General features: G+C 36.1%; 1 protein-coding gene across 3 annotated transcripts in view; it reads left to right on the top strand.

Annotated features, from left to right (window-relative positions):
* The window catches only part of RFX7 (regulatory factor X7), a 140731-nt gene that overhangs the window by 40482 nt on the left and 82736 nt on the right, over positions 1 to 17513 (top strand). The window lies entirely within an intron of this gene.

Genomic DNA, 17513 nt, shown 5'->3' with positions numbered 1-17513 from the left:
TGTGCATTGAAAAAAAATGGGCAAGTACACGGATTGATGAGACTAAAGAAAATCATGCAATTTGTTCAGTACCCTGCCTCCCCAAAGTACAGATTTTTTCAGTCCTTTTACAGCAAATTTTAATAGTAAAATTCGGCATTTGGGATAACCAGCAATCAGTAATAAAAGATGTCTGTATGTGGAGAATAGCAAAACGAGGAAAATAACTTTACTAAAATGAATCATCGTATAAACTTTCAAATACTAGTAACATACTCTGTATCACTGAATGGCTGTTTAGGAAACATTGTAAATAACTCAGTAGGCAGTGGATATAGTGGATGAAGCTGTGATTCTTAGTTTTCTGTGTAGTTTTATAGAGTATAAGTCCTTCATAGTTTGAATCAACATCAGAAGATTTTTAGGTCTTTTTTTTTTAAGGTTTTATTTATTTATTTGACAGAGAGAGAGAGACAGCAAGAGAGGGAACACAAGCAGGGGGAGTGGGAGAGGGAGAAGCAGGCTTCCGGCTGAGCAGGGAGCCCGATGCGGGGGCTTGATCCCAGGACCCAGGGATCATGACCTGAGCCGAAGGCAGACGCTTAACCACTGGCCACCCAGGCGCCCCAGAAGATTTTTAGGTCTTAAACTAGTCTCTTAGTTGTAGGACCTGCATGGTTGATGATGTGCTTTTCTTTTGGAAAGGAGCTGCTAAGCACTCCCCTTTTTAAAACTTTTTATTTTGAAAAATTTCAGTTGTATACAGAAAGAGAAAATATAGTGAACCCTCATGTCCTTATTGTTCAGCTTCAACAACTAGTCTCATAGCTAAATGTGTGTGTGTGTGTGTGTAAAATCTCCATTGATTATTTTGAAGAAAATCCTGGACATCATATCATCTGCAAATAAATACAACTGTATGATTAAGCCACCAAGAAAAGTAATAGTAATTCCATAATATCTGCAAGCATACAGTTCTCTCACTTTCATGTCTCATTTTTTTCCTTTGTAATTTGTTTTGATCGGTATTCTTATATTGCTATTGGTTGATTGTCTCTTAATCTACAGGTCTTCTTTTAAATTTTTTCTTGTAGTTTTTTTTTTCTGTTGAAGAAACTATCGTTTGTCCTCTGGAGTTTCCCATGGTCTGGGTTTTGCTGATTTCATTCTCATGCTGCTTTTTAGCATACTTCTCATCTCTGCTCCCCTATGTGTTGGTTGTTAGATGTAAATATGGTTCCATAGACATGGTTTAATATTTTGGCAAGAATACTTCGTAGGTGGTTTTGTGTACATTCATCAAGGGGCTAAGCCCCCTTTCACTCTTATAGAATGTATTTCCTCAGCTATGCTGTGCTAGATATCATAGTCTTGCGCTAGGGAGCTATTTTTCTGTTGAGGGTCACTGAAGCAGAAGTCATTGTAGGTCCCATTCTTCTTTCTCCTTATTTCCACTGTGCCCTCCCCCACCCCTCCATTTGACCTTAAGGTTAGGGATTATTGGGAAGAGACATATACCTGTTGTATGTTCCTGGATTATGTAGTTAAGGATACAGAAGTCAAATGACTACTCTGAGTAGTAGTAAATGCAGCATATCTTTAAAGCTTTTTCGATCTCTCTGGGGTTTCTTGTGTGTGTACAGCTATCTTACCTTTAGGAAAAGTTCACCTAGAGTTGCTGTATCAAATGTATGGTATATCTTTGCCCTTTATACCTAGGCTTTCATTAAAATTCTACAAAGACTTAACATAATAATCAAGTGATAGTTATAAAACATCATAGTTTTCTGGATTTTAAACCAATTCAGGACCAACAAGGCCATAGTCTCATCCTGGGAGACAGAAAGCAGAGTGGTTACCCAGTTGCATGATCAATATCTTTGCCTCCAGCATTCTGGAGTTCTGGAAAGCCCATTTTCCTGCAGCCCACCCCCTGAGTCTGTTTTTAATACCCTTTGTCTTGTATGGTTCTGATACTTAAGTTTGCACCAAGAACCATGATCTGAATACTCGTTCCCACACTCCTATCCCTGCCTCGCCTTTCTTTCTCTCCCTTCTCCTCCCTCCATCCATCATTTTATTGAGCACGCATTGCCTAATGTGTACCAGGAAAAGTGCTAGACTTAGGAAACACATAAACAAGACAACAGCCTTCTCTACAAGGAAAGGGTGGATCACTGGACCTTTAGTTATCTGTATGAAAAATATACATATATCACACACAGAATCCAAGGAAACTCAGACACCAAATGTGAAAAGCAAACATTTATAAGAAAATAAATCTCTCCCTCTTTTCTTTAAGTAAGCTCCGCTCCAAACATGGAGTCCCAACACTGGGCTTGAACTCACGACCCTGAGATCAAGACCTGAGCTAAGATCAAGAGTCAGATGTTTAACTGAGCCACCCAGGCACCCTGAAAATAAATCTCTTTGTGACCTCATGATAAGGAAAAATTTTTAAAAACAAGACACCAAAAGCACTTTTCATGAAGGAAAATACTAATAAATTTGAATATATTAAAATAAAAGCTTTCTGTAAAACAACACCGCAAAAAGAAAAACAAGCTGCAGATGGGGAGAAAATATTTGTAATTCAAATAATTGGCAGAGGATTAGTATCAAAGTATAAAGAGGACTCATTATAAGAATAATAATAGTAAACAACAAAGTAAAAAAAATGGGTAAAGGATATGAGTAGGCAGTACATACAAGAAGACTTCGTTGGTTAATAAACATGGTAAGGATGTTAAACTCTATTAATAGAGTAATGCATATTAAAACAGTGAAATAATTTCACACACGTTACATTGGCAAAAGTCTGTCATTACTAAATTTTGGGGAGGGTAAAGAAATTATTCTCATACACAGCTGATAGAGTATACTTTGAAGGGCAATTTAGCAATAATTAGAAAGTTGAAGATCAACATACCAGAATTCCCCTGCAAGGTTTGTGTATGTATGTTTATGTATGTGTCTGAGAAAAAGTGTTGCAATGTGCATAGCAAGATCTGTTTGCCAAATGTTTGTTGCAACATTGTGTGTTACAGTATAGAGCTAGAAACACCATAGGTGTCTTTCAGTGGAAGAATGTATAAATAAAAAGTAGTATGTTCAGACAATGGGATACTATGTATATTTTCTAGGGCTGCTATAACAAAGTACCACAGAATAGGTGACTTAAACAATAGGAATTTATTTTCTCACAGTTCTGGAGGCCAGAAGTCCCGAGTCTGTCATCAGGGTTGATTCCTTCTGAGGGGTATGAGGGAAGGATCTTCCAGGTTGCTTTCCTTGGCTTGCAGATGGCCTTCGTATGTCTCTTCACATCATCTTCTTTCCTTGTATGTCTCTGTATCTGCATTTTCCCATTTCATTAGCACAGCTTTCGTATTGGATTAGAGCCTACCCGCATGACTGATTGATTTTAACTTGATTGCCTCTATAAGACCCTGTCCCCAAATAAGTTCACATTGTGAGGTACTGAGGATTGGTACATAATTCAATCCATAACACTAGTAACAGTTAAAATGGATAAACTAGAATGAATAAAAATAGATACACTTTTTCTAAAGCCTAGTAGGTAAAAGGGGGGGAGAAAAGGTAGAATAATACATGCACCATAACTCCATGTTGATAAAGTAAACAAAACTGCTTCATATTGTTTAGTGACATACATTAGTTTCCCCCACTCCTTATCCAACAGGGACCCGAGTGGATGCCTGAAACCATGGATAGTACCTATGTTTTTTCTTATACATACAATCATGCATACCTGTGATAAAGTTTAATGTATAAATTAGGTACAGTAAGAGATTAACAACAAACTAATAAAATAGAATAATTATAACAATATACTAGAACAGAGGTTAGGTGAATATGTTCTCTCTAAATATCTGACTGTACTCACCCTTCTTGTGGTGATGTGAGGGTGATAAAATGCTTACATGATGAAGTGCAGTGAATGATGTAGTCATCATGATGCAGCGCTAGGCTACTGTTGATCTTCTGACTATACATTATACATCAGAAGGAAGATCACCTGCTTCTGGACCATGATTAACTTTGGGTAACTGAAACCGTGGGAAGCGAAACCACAGGTAAGGGTGGACTACTGTACTGAATATTTGTAGTAAAAATATAAGCATTCATAAGAATGGTAACCAACAAGTTCTAGATAGTGGTCACCACCAACAAAGGAATGGTGAAGTGAAATTGGAAAAGAGCCCAGAGGGGCTTCAGTTATCCATGAAGTTTTCTTCCTTAAGGGAAAAAAGATAGAAAATATTCAGATTAGTTCAAAGTCATTGGCAGGAACATGTGTGTTATAGTATTCTTTATAACTTTACTATATACTTATAACTTGGTAATCTCAAAAAATAATAGATAAAATACTAACTCAATGAATGCAATAATGTCACTAAGAAGTTGAAAACTTAATAATATCAATAATTAAATAGTGGGCAAAAGTTATCTGTTAACTCTAATTCTTCTAGTTGAAACTAGTTTTGGAGTTCCTGGGTGGTTCAGTTGGTTAAGTATCTGACTCTTGATTTCTGCTCAGGTCATGATCTCAGGGTCCTGGGATTGACACATCAGGCTCTGCTCAGCAGGATGTCTGCTTCAGGATTCTCTCCCCCCTGCCTCTCCCCCACTTGCTTGTGCAAGTGTGTGCGCTCTCTCTCTCTCTCTCTAAAATGAATCTTAAAAAAACAAAGTAGTTTTAATTTTCTGAACAAGAAAATGAGTTTTTTGATAAAATTAGCAAATGCTTAAAATATTTTGTTTTTCAAAAAAACAAAAAGTTCACTTTTCATACCTAACAAAGTTTGAACTTTTGAAATAACTCATTTGTAGAGCATTGTATTGAGTATATTAAGGAACTTCTTATATGTGAGTCAACAACACATAGCATATGAATAACTTTGTCCTCTACACTCGAGTAGTAGCTCTCAGCTAGGGACATATGATAATACATGGAGCAGTTTTGGTTGTCAGAATGTCTACTGACATTTAGTGGGCAGCATCCAGTAATACCCTAACATTCTGTAAAGCATAGGACAAACTGTACAGTGAAGAAAGATGCCTGTAAAAACCAGTGTCCCATTGAGAAGTGTTGGTCTACAAGCTAAATTACTTTTTTTTTTTTAAAGATTTTATTTATTTATTTGACAGAGAGATAGAGAGAACAAGTAGGCAGAGAGAGAGGGAGAAGCAGACTCTCCACTGAGCAGGGAGCCTGACGCGGGGCTCGATCCCAGGACCCCGGGATCATGACCTGAGCTGAAGGCAGCCGCTTAACTGACTGAGCCACCCAGGCGCCCCGAAGCTAACTTACTTTTAAAGCAGATCCCCAAAGGTTCATAAGATTAGGCAAGAACTCTGAACAATGGCTATTTTTAAAGCATTTTGGGAAGAGGCATAATGGTGTCCGTATGATTTTTGAAGGCTGCTATATCAGACCTCAGCCAACCAGAAAAGATGACAACAGCAGCTAGACCAACTTCTGAATCTGTGAGAGATGGGAGAGGAAAAGGAGAAGGTTATTTGAGCAACCTCTTAAAGCAATACTCAAGTAGAGACCTTCTCATACAAAGATAAAATATAGATGAACTATTCAGGAGGCAGAAGAAGTTTGGAATCACGATTTCAGGACAGAGATGGAAGGGAGAGAGCTACAGCAAGAGATAAAAAGAAATCATCCACAATTCACAGCGCTTACCAGAGACGATGGACTCTGAAAAACAAACAGGGTTCTGGGGGAGGGGGGGGTGGGAGGATGGGTTGGCCTGGTGGTGGGTATTGAGGAGGGCACATTCTGCATGGAGCACTGGGTGTTGTGCACAAACAATGAATCATGGAACACTTCATCTAAAACTAATGATGTAATGTATGGGGATTAACATAAGAATAAAAAAAAAAGAAATCCTAAAAAAAAAAAAAACTAATGATGTACTATAGGCTGCTAGTTGAACATAATAAAAAAAATTTGTAAAAGCAAAAAAAAAAAAAAAAGAAAAAAAGAAATCATCCAACAGGAGAACATACAACATCTTCAGTGTCAAAGAAGCCTTGGTTAGACCCGATTCCTCCTGCCAACCTTGATGCAGATGAGCCTCTAGCAGAGGAAGAAGATGGAAAGTTTGGAGAGTAAATGATGATACTGCAGCTCTTCTTGAGGAACTAGAAAAACTTTAAAAATTGCTGAAGAGCAGGCCTGGAAGGAACAAGAGCAGAAAGCTGAAGAAGACAGAATAAGTATAGAAAACGTTGAGTGGAAATCCTCTCCTTAATCTCACTGGCCCATTCCAGCCTTAGGCCAATTTCAAAGTTAAAAGATGGAACACTACCACAAAAATAAATAAATAAATTAATTAATTAATTTAAAAAAAAAGAAGGTGGGATGAAGGGGACGCCTGGGTGGCTCAGTTGGTTAAGCCTCCAACTCTTGGTTTCAGCTCATGTCATGATCTCAGGGATGTGAGATTGAGCTCCCTGTCGGTCTACGCACTCAGCGTGGAATCTGCTTGAGATCTCTCCTCACTCTGCCCCTCTTGCTCACACACACACACACTCTCTCTCAAATAAAATATTAAAATAAAAAAAGTGAGATGATTATGTTGTTTTCAAGAACTGCAAAGAGGTATAGATGATCAGAAGAAAGACAAAAGATTTGTAAATGATACACTTTAATCTGAATTTCACAAAATGTTCATGGGGAAATAAAATAGTACAGTTTTATGTGCTTAATTAAAGACTGTAAAGTGGGGGTGCCTGGGAAGCCCAGTCGGTTGGGCCTTCGACTCTTGATTTCAGCTTGGATCATGAACTCAGGGTCATAGGATTTATCCCTGTGTAGGGCTCTGAGCTCAGTGTGAAGTCTGCTGGAGATTCTCTCTCTCCCTCTGCTCCTTCCCCCCATATAAATACATACATACATACATACATACATACATAAAATCTTAAATGAAGACTGTAAAATGTAAACGATTCAAAACAAAATAAAAGCATTTTGGGGTATAAATATAAACATAGTTGGTACTTTGTTGATTAGGTAGTGTAGTATCAATATGAATTTTTCTCAGTTTTATGATCATAGGTTGTTTTTTATTAAGGTAAAATTTACATAACAAAATTAACCACTTAAAGTTCACAATTGAGTGACATTTAATAATGTTGTGTAACCATCACCTCTGTCTAGTTCCAAAATATTTCATCATCCCACAGTGAAGCCCCATATGCTTTAAGCAGTCACTCCCCAATTTCCTGTCCCCTCAGTTCCTGGCAACCACCAGTCAGCTTTCTAGTTGCATGTAGCTACTCTGGATGTTTCAGATACATGAAATTATACAATACATGATCTTTTATGTCTGCCTTCTCTAAACAAATTTTTCAAGATTCATACAGGTTTTAGTATGGATCTTTTTTTGTGTGTGTGACTGAATGATATTCCATTATATGGATGTGTACCACATTTTGTATATTCATCCATTGATGGACATTTGGGTTGTTTCCACCTTTTGATTCTTAAGGATAGTGCATCTGTGAATATTTATGTGCACATTTTTGTTTCATTTCTATTTTCATTTCTTTGGGTATATACCTAGGAATAGAATTTCTGGGTCATGTGATAATTCTGTTTTTTGAGGAAACACCAAACTGTTTTCTGCAGCAGCGACACCATCTTACATTCTTTTTGTTGTTGTTGTTGTTAGTAGCAGACAGCAGTTCCAATTTCTCCACATCCTCACCAACAGATCCCAGTTATTTTTAAGAAGACATAGTAAGAGGGCACCTGGGTGGCTCAGTCCGTTAAGCGTCTGCCTTTGGCTCAGGTCATGATCCCAGGGTCCTGAGATGGAGTCCCACATTGGGTTCCCTGCTCAGCAGGAGTCGGCTTCTGCCTCTGCCCCTCCCCCCTGCTCATTCTTTCTCTCTAAAATAAATAAAATCTTAAAAAAAAAAAAGTCATATAAATAAATATTTCTGGATGATGAGATTAAGGGTAGTTTGCTTTTTATATATATATTTTTTATCTTTCAACTTTTATAGAATTAGCCACTACTACTATGGTTATTTTTAGAAATGTAAAATTTTGGGGGTGCCTGGGTGGCTCAGTCAGTTAAGTGTATGCCTTCGGCTCAGTTCATGATCCCAGAGTCCTGGGATCAAGCCCCACATCGGGCTCTCTGCTCAGCGGGAAGCCTGCTTCTCCCTCTCCCACTCCCTTTGCTTGTGTTCCCTCTCTCGCTGTCTCTCTCTGTCAAATAAATAAATAAAATCTTTACAAAAAAATAATGTAAAATTTTAAAAATTTTGTTCTCATTTGAGCAAACTAAAAGTAAATGCTTCATATTCATTATAGAAAAGTATAAGGTAAAAATATCTTTTACTTTGATGGACTGTGAGCTAAGTCATAATCCACAAAAAGGATCTGAAGTCAATATACTTTTAACAGAATTAATTATTTTATAGGAAGAGGAAGCTAAGAGTTTGACTTGTCCTGGCAAGGCTAGATAGAATGTAAGAGCTTCTTACAGTTGATATATTACACTGTACCTTTCCTACTTCAGATTTTTCATGGGTGAAGTCTAATATCTGGTATTCACAGATCACAATTTCTGCAACACAAGAATTTTGAATCAAGTATATAGGAATTGTGAGTCACTCTCAATTCAGACTTGGAGACTCTAAATAAATGTAGAAATAGTATTGAACTTTTGGATGGAGGCCAAACCTGTTATTGGAGAGATGAGTGGGAGTCTCTTAGAATGATATTATCAGTAATACATAGTTTATAAACAATTTGTGGAAACTGGAAAAATAGAGTTTCTGAAATGTTTGTAGCAAGCAGTCTCTATTCTTTGAAGTATACTGTTACTTACAATGTATTATATTCTATGTATGTTTGGCCCATGACTACTAATTTATTTATTGTATCATATTGAACTCTGAAGAAAGGGGAATACTACATGGTTATTTTTGTGAAGTGTTTTCTGTGAGGTAAAGTAGGCTTAGACTAAGGTTTTGTTTGTTTGTTTTTTTTAACACTTCCTAAAATTACTGTCTCTTTTGTATAACCCCACTAGGTAAGAAAGTTTTCCCCAGCTTCACTCTGTAATTCGATTTAGGGAAAACAAAATATGCTTTCTCAAACTGTATCTCTCTTCATTAAATTAGTATATACTCTCCTTGCTGCTGTGTTTCCCTCTTTTCCCTACTCCATAGGTCTAGGATTAAGATTTTTATTTCTTAACATTGTGTTGATCTGACTTGATTTGCAAAGCCTGAACTGAAAGAAGTGGAAGATGAATGATTAGCATGTTCCATAGCCTTAGTAGTTAAAATACCACAGCAAAATTATGATACTGACATACTGTTATTTTTGTCTAATACCAAATACCAGGTTGATACTATTTAATTAAAATGTTTATAAAACTAACAATTATTAAAAACCTGTGAGACCAGAAGTTCAGTGGATTTGAAATACAATAAATTATCAACAATTTAGAAAATGTCAAAAAAAGGGAAAATACTCACATTAAACATTATTTGAACATAAGTTATTTGCAGATAAAATTAACAAAATAGTTTTATTCAAAAATAAAAATGAAAAATATTTAAACAATGAAATATTAAGTCAAATACTATCTTTTTTTAAAATGCTCAAATGTGCATCAGTGGTTCATTGTTAGAGTGGTGAATGTACTTTTTTAAAAGACTTTATTTATTTATTTGATAGAGTGTACAAGCAGGGGGAGCAGCAGAGGGAGAGGGAGAAGCAGGCTCCCCACTGAGCAGGGAGCCCGATGCAGGCTCGATCCCAGGACCCTGGAATCATGACCTGAGCTGAAGGCAGATGCTTAACTGACTGAGCCACCCAGGCGCCCCAGTGAATGTATTTTTATGTATATTTTCCTGCTGCTGGAAAATTTTCTTAAACTTAAGTAGTCAGAGTAATGTTGAAAAAAGTAATCATAAGTTAATTCCAAATATATCCATAGATAATGCCATTTCTTGTTTGATAAGTTCATGATTTTTTTTTAATTTTTATATATTTAATTTTAATTTTTGATCAAAGTCTTAGAGGCTTATAGTTTAATGAGTTCAAAAAGGTGTTAACAGGGGCGCCTGGGTGGCTCAGTCATTAAGCGTCTGCCTTCTGCTCAGGTCATGATCACAGGGTCCTGGGATCGAGCCCCACATCGGGCTCTCTGCTCAGCGGGAAGCCTTCTTCTCCCTCTCCCACTCCCCCTGCTTATATTCCCTCTCTCACTGTGTCTCTCGCTGTCAAATAAATAAATAAAATCTTAAAAAAAAAAAAGTGTTAACAAGATTTGCTAAAAGGTTCACCAGCCATTAACTCATTGCCTCAGAGAGAAAGCCAAGTGGAGTAAGTACCTCCTATCTCTTCTTTTATTCTTATCTCCTGAATATATTGCTCTGTTATCTTATCTGAGTATATTTAAGAGTGAGGCACAGAAAGCTAGGAAGCTCTTTGCAGGTGGTTGGGACTTCTGCTTTCTGATTCAGTAGGTGTGGGGTGGGGCCCACATGCCTGCATTTGTAACTAGTCCCAGGTGATGCTAGTCCAAGAATTGTATTTTAAGAACCATTAGGGAATGCTCTTGAGAGTCACATCTGTGGAAAGAATGTAAGAAAGCAGAGGGAAAGTTAAGGTGCAGTGCTAGAGAGTTCTGAAGCTGGAGTGACCCATCAGAGTTGTCCCAAGTTGTAACAAAGAGCTGGGCCTTTATACCCCCATGTTGATCAGCCACTTTGGCTTGTCCCTGGAAGGAGATAGGACTTTGGGAGTGAAGTCTTCTTCAGCATAGACTATCCCCAGAGTGGGCTGACAACAGAAGTCTTTCTGCTAGAAGCACTACTAGCAGCTGAAGGACAGAGTTCTTCTTTCCTGAAAAGGGGAAATGGGGCAGTATATTACAGAGTTCATACGTGCTCCTTCCAAGTCAACCCCAATCCTCATCCCAAGCTGTACACTTTTTGTAATTTTTCTTTTGCCATAGATTAATTTTGTCTATGCTAGAACTTCATATAAATTGTATAGAGTGAACTTTTCTGGGTGGTGTCTTTGGCTCACTGTAATATCTACTAGATTCATCCATGTGTTTCTGTGTATCATAAGTTTTTTTTTTAAATTGCTGAGTACTGTGAATATATCCATTCTTACATTGACTTCCATTTGGATTGTTTTCAGTTTGGGGCTATTATGACTAAAGATTCTTTGAACATTTTTGTTCAAGCCTGTTTTGTGGATACACAGTTTCATTTCTTTTAAATAAATACCTAGGAGTAGAATTGCCACAATAAAAGATAGGTTTATATTTAACTGAATTTTTCCAAAGTGGTTTTACCTTTCATATTTCCAACAGAAATGTATGACAGTTGCAGTTGCTCCAAACTTGGTGTTTTCTGTTTTTAATTTTAGCCGTCCTAGTGAGTATATAATAGTATATCATTATGATTTTGATTTGCATTTCCTTGATGATTAATGATGTTGAACATCTTTTCATTTGCTTCTTGGACATTTGTATATTGCTTTTTTTGTGTGAACTATCTATTTCCAGTTGTTTGCTTACTTATTAATTGACTTTACTATTGACTTGTAGGAATTTATTACATATTCTGAGCCATAAGTCTTTTGTTAGGTATATGTTTTGCAAATATTGTTTTTGTTTGGTGGCTTGTTTATTTTAATTGATGTCTTTTGATGAATGCAGTTGATTTTCATTTTGGTGTAGAATCTAATTTATTTTTTTTCTTTAATGGTTATTGCATCCCAAGACATCTTTGTATATTTTCAGGTCATAATAGTCTGTGATTTCTTGTAGGCATTATAGTTTAAATTTTTATAGTTAATTTTAAGATCCAACTCAAAATTAGCTGTAGGATGAGTTATGTTCATTTGTTTATAGATATATCCAGTTATTCCATCAGCCTTTGTTGAAAGGATTTTCTTTTATCACTTGAATTGCTTTAGTACTTCTGTGCATATAATATTAACTTTACTCCAGTTGCCCTCAAAATTTGCTTTTCATCTTTGTGTTTTCATCTCTTTGACTGTGATGTGCCCATGTGTGGTTTTCTTCGTAATAATCCTGCTTGGAATTTAATGAGCTTAGATATGTAAGTTCGTGTTTTTCACACAATTTGGGGACATTTTTGGTCATTTATCAGATATTTTTCTGTCTCGTCTCTCCTCTCCAACTGTACATAGTTAGACCACTTGATGTACTACAGATCTCTGAAGCTCTGATTATGTTGAACATCTTTTTCTTTCTCCTTTAGATTCAATAAGATGTATTGATTTATTTTCCAGTTTAGTGACCCTTTTTCTGCTGTATCTGATCTCCTGTTAAGGTAATCCAATGAATTTTCATTTTAGACATTGTACTTTTTAGTTTTAGAATTTCCATTTCGTTCTTTTTCATAACTACCGTTTCTCAGCTGAGGTTCTCCTCTGCCATGTATACATTTCTTATGACCATATTTTCCTTTAAATACTTGGACGTATTTATAATACTTAGAAATCCTTGTCTACTAATTCTGACATATGGATCATTCAGGATTTGGTTTCTGTAAGCTGCTTTTTTTATCTTGACTTGTATCTTTTTCCTGTTTCTTCTTTCTGGTAAATTTTGCTTGTGTAATGGGCATTGTGGGTGATATATTGTTGTAGGCTTTGGATTCAGTTATTTTTCTCTGAGTGTTGTGGGGTTTTTTTGGTTTTTTTGACCTGGTAGAGTGTAACATCCCTGGATTCAAACTCCCAACATTATTACTCCTGTAAAAGGCAGCAGCAAGGAGACTGAACTCAGATCTTTCCACTTTTTCCAACTGTTGCTTTTTTCTGGAGGCCTTGGAGTCTTTCCCAGAGGAAGGTTATCCAAACATTTGGGCATAGTTTATAAAGAAATTTTGTGGCACCTTCCTTTCTGGGATTTCATCTTTCATGTTACAGTGGCTCTGGCGATCCCAGACATTGTTCTCTGCCTCCTCAGCTGGTAAGACAGCACATTTCTGCCTTATTCTTCAGTGATCATTGTTGCATGGGTGGATAAGTGCCCTCAGACAATAGCCTTATAACTACAAATCCTACCCAGTGCAGTTCCCTTCTTTTAAGGATGCTTCCCTCTAGTTGCTGCCTGCTTTTGGTCACTCTAATTTTGATGCCTGTTTTTATATTTTGTCCACAATGTGTCATTGTTATATTTGGGAAGTTACTTTGTCATTATCTGAAGCAGGACATCAGGATATTGAAGCATTATTTTATTTTAGTATATGTGCTGCCGAAGCGAGCACAAAGCATTATTTTATTTTAATCGAGTCAATAAAAACATTGAATATTCAGGAATATTGTAGGGAATTATAAAATGCCCACTAAATGGAATATTACATCATATTAAAACTTTGAAATAAAAATTGAAAACAGAACAGGATGTCTGCTATTACTGCAATTCTTCACCCTTAGACTAGAGATTTTAGCCAAAGTAATTAGATAAGAAAGGAGGAGAAAAAGGCATAAAGACAGAAAAGGAAGAAAAATATTTTCATTAATTGTAAGTGAAATTGTTACCTACAAGAGAATCTATATACTATTAGAACTAATAAGTTCAGGAAGGTTGCTGGATACAAGGGCAGCATAGAAAACTAATAGTTTTTGTGAATATCAGCATGTACATTAGCAAGAGCCAATTAGAAAACATAATTTTAAAAAGAGAAAATTATAAGACATTTTTAAAGACAGACAAAAATAAATTATGAATCAACTCCCCCACTTCAATCTATAACATCAGTACAGCTCAGTATAAATCTTAGCAATAATTTTGTGAAATTGGAAAAACCAAAAAACTCACCTGGATTATTTAAGGCCTAAGAATTATCAAGACTGTTCTGAAAATGGTCAAGGAAGGTCATGTAATCAAATAACTAGACGTAATTTTTAAAGCACTGGTAAATTTAGAGTGGTGGCTCAGAGACACATAGATTAATAACAAAACAGAAAAAAAAAAAGCCAAAAATAGAGTCAAGCATACATGAAAACTTGGCATAATAAAATGGGGAGCAATTGGCCTACCAGAAAGAAAATATGTATCACACCATACCATACATTCTTTTTTTTAAGATTTTTTAATCTTAAAAGCGAGAGAGGGGACACAGACAGGGGGAGTGGGAGAGGGAGAAGCAGGCTTCCAGCTGATCAGGGAGCCCGATGCGGGGCCCGATCCCAGGACCCTGGGATCATGACCTGAGCCTAAGGCAGACGCTGAACCGACTGAGCCACCCAGGCGCCCCTCCATACCATACATTCTAATTTGAATAAAGATCAAACTTGAAAAAGCTAACTTGAATGAAATATGTCCTTAAAACTTTAGCTAAATAACTACTGAAGTTTAAATCTGTGGCACAATCATTGTAAACATGGGGTTTGTCTGTTTCTCTAAATTGATTTCTGCCTTCTAATCTGTAATTACTGGAAAACTCCTATTCCCATTTTTACCAAACTTAATTTCTGGTTTTTGGTTTATCCATTCAAATTTATAATACCTCTAATTTTATTGCCAACAAAATTGGTTGTAATCAAATTTTAAAATAATAATATAATTTGGCCCCCCCTAAAAAAAAAAAAAACTTTAGCTAAATAGGATGTCTTAAGATAAAAAACACGGATCATGAAGGAAAAAAATTAATAAATTGGACTAAATCAAAAATTTAAACTTTAGTAAGATATCATTAAAATATATAATTAACAGAGTTAAGTATATGTAACAGGATTCGTGTCCATAGTGTATAAAGAACTGCTACAACTTAATAAGAAATAGTCAGCTCCACTTAAAAATGGGCAAAGAATATGAACCCGCAGTTTACAGAGGAGAAAATCCGTATGGCCAGTAAACAGGTGAAAAGTAGTGTTAGCAATTGGGAAAAATAACAAATTTAAGAAATTTATATCCATTAAGATAGTGTTTAATATGTGTATTATATATCATGTATAAATGGCAAATATTTATACAAAGTAATAGGAAAATAGAAGCTATCATATAGCTGATGGAAGTGTAAATGGATATACATGCTTGGGAGAAGCACTTGGTAATATATTATGCAATTGAAAAGATACATCCATGAGCCCCTGAAAATTAACTTTTGAATTTATAACTGAGAGATTTTCACATGTGTACACCAGGAGACATGTACAAAGTTTATTGCAGCATTGTTTGTAAGAAAAACTGGGAAGTATAAAATTGGCTTTTAGTAAAGAAATAGATGAATAATAAAAAAAAAAGAAATAGATGAATAAATTTGACATATTCACCCAGTGGAACACTTTTCAGCAGTTAAAATGAACGAACCTCATCAAAGTATAGATCTCAAAAATAATGTTGAATGAAAAAAGACAATTGCAGAATATATATAATGTAAAGGCATTTATATAAACATTTAAAAGCTTCTTGGAACAGCAGTATATGTTACTTAATAGACTTGTACATCTAATACAAGTATTGAAATATCAACTGGGAAGCTTAGACATCAAATTAATGATAGTTATCTTTGGGAAGGTAGTGAGATATGGTATGAGACTGGACAGAAGAACGAAGGGGACTTAATCTATATCCTTCTATTATGCCTGTGTTAAGTATGAAGTAAAAATAAAAGGCTAGATCAAGTGATTGCCAAAGTTCATATCTAGCTTAGAAGCACTTACATTTTACTTTTATAGTTTATTCTTTCAAAGGCTGTCTTTTACACATATTTTTTAGATTTACCAAGTTGTTTGTGATAAGACATAGTCATCTTCAGATATTCCACAGCAAGTTTCTGATAGAAAAGGAGTATATTTAGAGCTATGGTTTAAAAAAATAATCACATTTTCAATTTCATATTAGTTTCTCTAAAAACCCTTTTTAAAGTGGTCCCAGTTTTTCCAAAGAGTTCTCTTCATATGGGGGGCTGAATGTGTTTTTGTCATTTTATTCATTTAACAGATTTTATTGAACACCTAACATGTGCCAGATGATAATAACAGCAGTGAGCAAAACAGACAGAACCTGCTTTCATGGAGTTTAAATTCTAGTCAAGGAAGATAGCCAGTAAACAAGTAAATTCATAAAAATACAAAATGGGCGCCTGTGTGGCTCAGTCGGTTAAATGTCTGCCTTCGGCTCAGGTCATGATCCCAGCGTCCTGGGATCAAGTCCCGCATCAAGCTCCCTGCTCAATGCGTCTCCCTCTGCCCCGCCCCCCACTCATTCTCTCCTCTCTCGCTGTCTCTCCTAAATAAATAAAATCTCTAAAAAATATATAAAATGACTGATGGCAAGTGCAATAATGAAAAGCGAAGCAGATTAAGAAGGATAGAGTGATGCAGAATATTTTATATGGGAAAGTCAGGGAAGAACTATCTGTAAAAGATAACATCTAGCAAAATCATGAAGAAAATGAACAGATAAGTTCTATGGGAGAAGAGTCTTAGAGGCTGACAGAAGCAGCCAGTACAAAGGCCTTACTCCTGCCTTGAGAAGTAGCACTGAGGCTAATGTGGCAGGAGCTGAATGAATGGGGAACAGATAAATAATAAGAGATGAGATTGGAAAGATAGATAGCAGAAGGCTGGGCCATGCAGGGCTTTGTTGGCCATGATCAAGACTGGAGCAAAGGACTAATGTGGTTTGGACAAAGAATCACTCTGGCCACTTTGTTGAGAATAGCCCACAGAGTTGGTTGGGGAGGAGGGGGTTCCTAAGGATAGAAAGAGGGAGACCCGTTAGGTTACTGTAACACTTTAGACAGAAAATGGTGGGAGTTTAGAAGGTGGTGAATAGTGGTTGGATTCTTGATGCATTACTTTTTAGGAGCAATTCTTTTTTTTTTTTTTATAAGATTTTATTTATTTTTATTTGAGAGAGAGAGAATGAGAGAGAGGGAGTACATGAGAGGGGGAGGGTCAGAGGGAGAAGCAGACTCCCTGCCGAGCAGGGAGCCCGATGCAGGACTCGATCCCAGGACTCCAGGATCATGACCTGAGACGAAGGCAGTCGCTTAACCGACTGAGCCACCCAGGCGCCCCTAGGAGCAATTCTTAATACAAAACTCTCTTAGGGAAACTGTGGGAGTTATTAAGAAGAGAAAACAATAGCACACTTTAGCTGCTAATGAGTTATAAGCTATACAAACGATCCCAAAAGATTTAAAAACCTCTAAAAAGTCTTCTGTGGGATTGTGGGAAGGGGATTTCATTTCCTCTTAAGTAGAGATATCATTTGCTTTTCTTATTCTTTTTAGTCATTCTGATCTTTACAGTTGAACTTAACCCAGTTATACTTTGTTCTTTAAAAAGTGAAATTTGAAATCTAATTACAAATGAAAAGTTTTGAGGTTATTGATTATATTAACAGTCAATTCAAATGAGTTTTAAATGTTGATTTTTACTTTATAGATTAACTGTATAGATATATATAGAGGCAAATAATGAATTTTTTAATATTTATTTGGCTCTAGAACATTTTATGAAAGATAAT

This window comes from Mirounga leonina, unplaced genomic scaffold (assembly GCF_011800145.1).
Source record: "Mirounga leonina isolate KUSES-001 unplaced genomic scaffold, KU_Mleo_1.0 Mir_91, whole genome shotgun sequence".
Taxonomy (NCBI): Eukaryota; Metazoa; Chordata; class Mammalia; order Carnivora; family Phocidae; genus Mirounga; species Mirounga leonina.
This window is presented reverse-complemented; position numbering and strand designations above follow the sequence as displayed.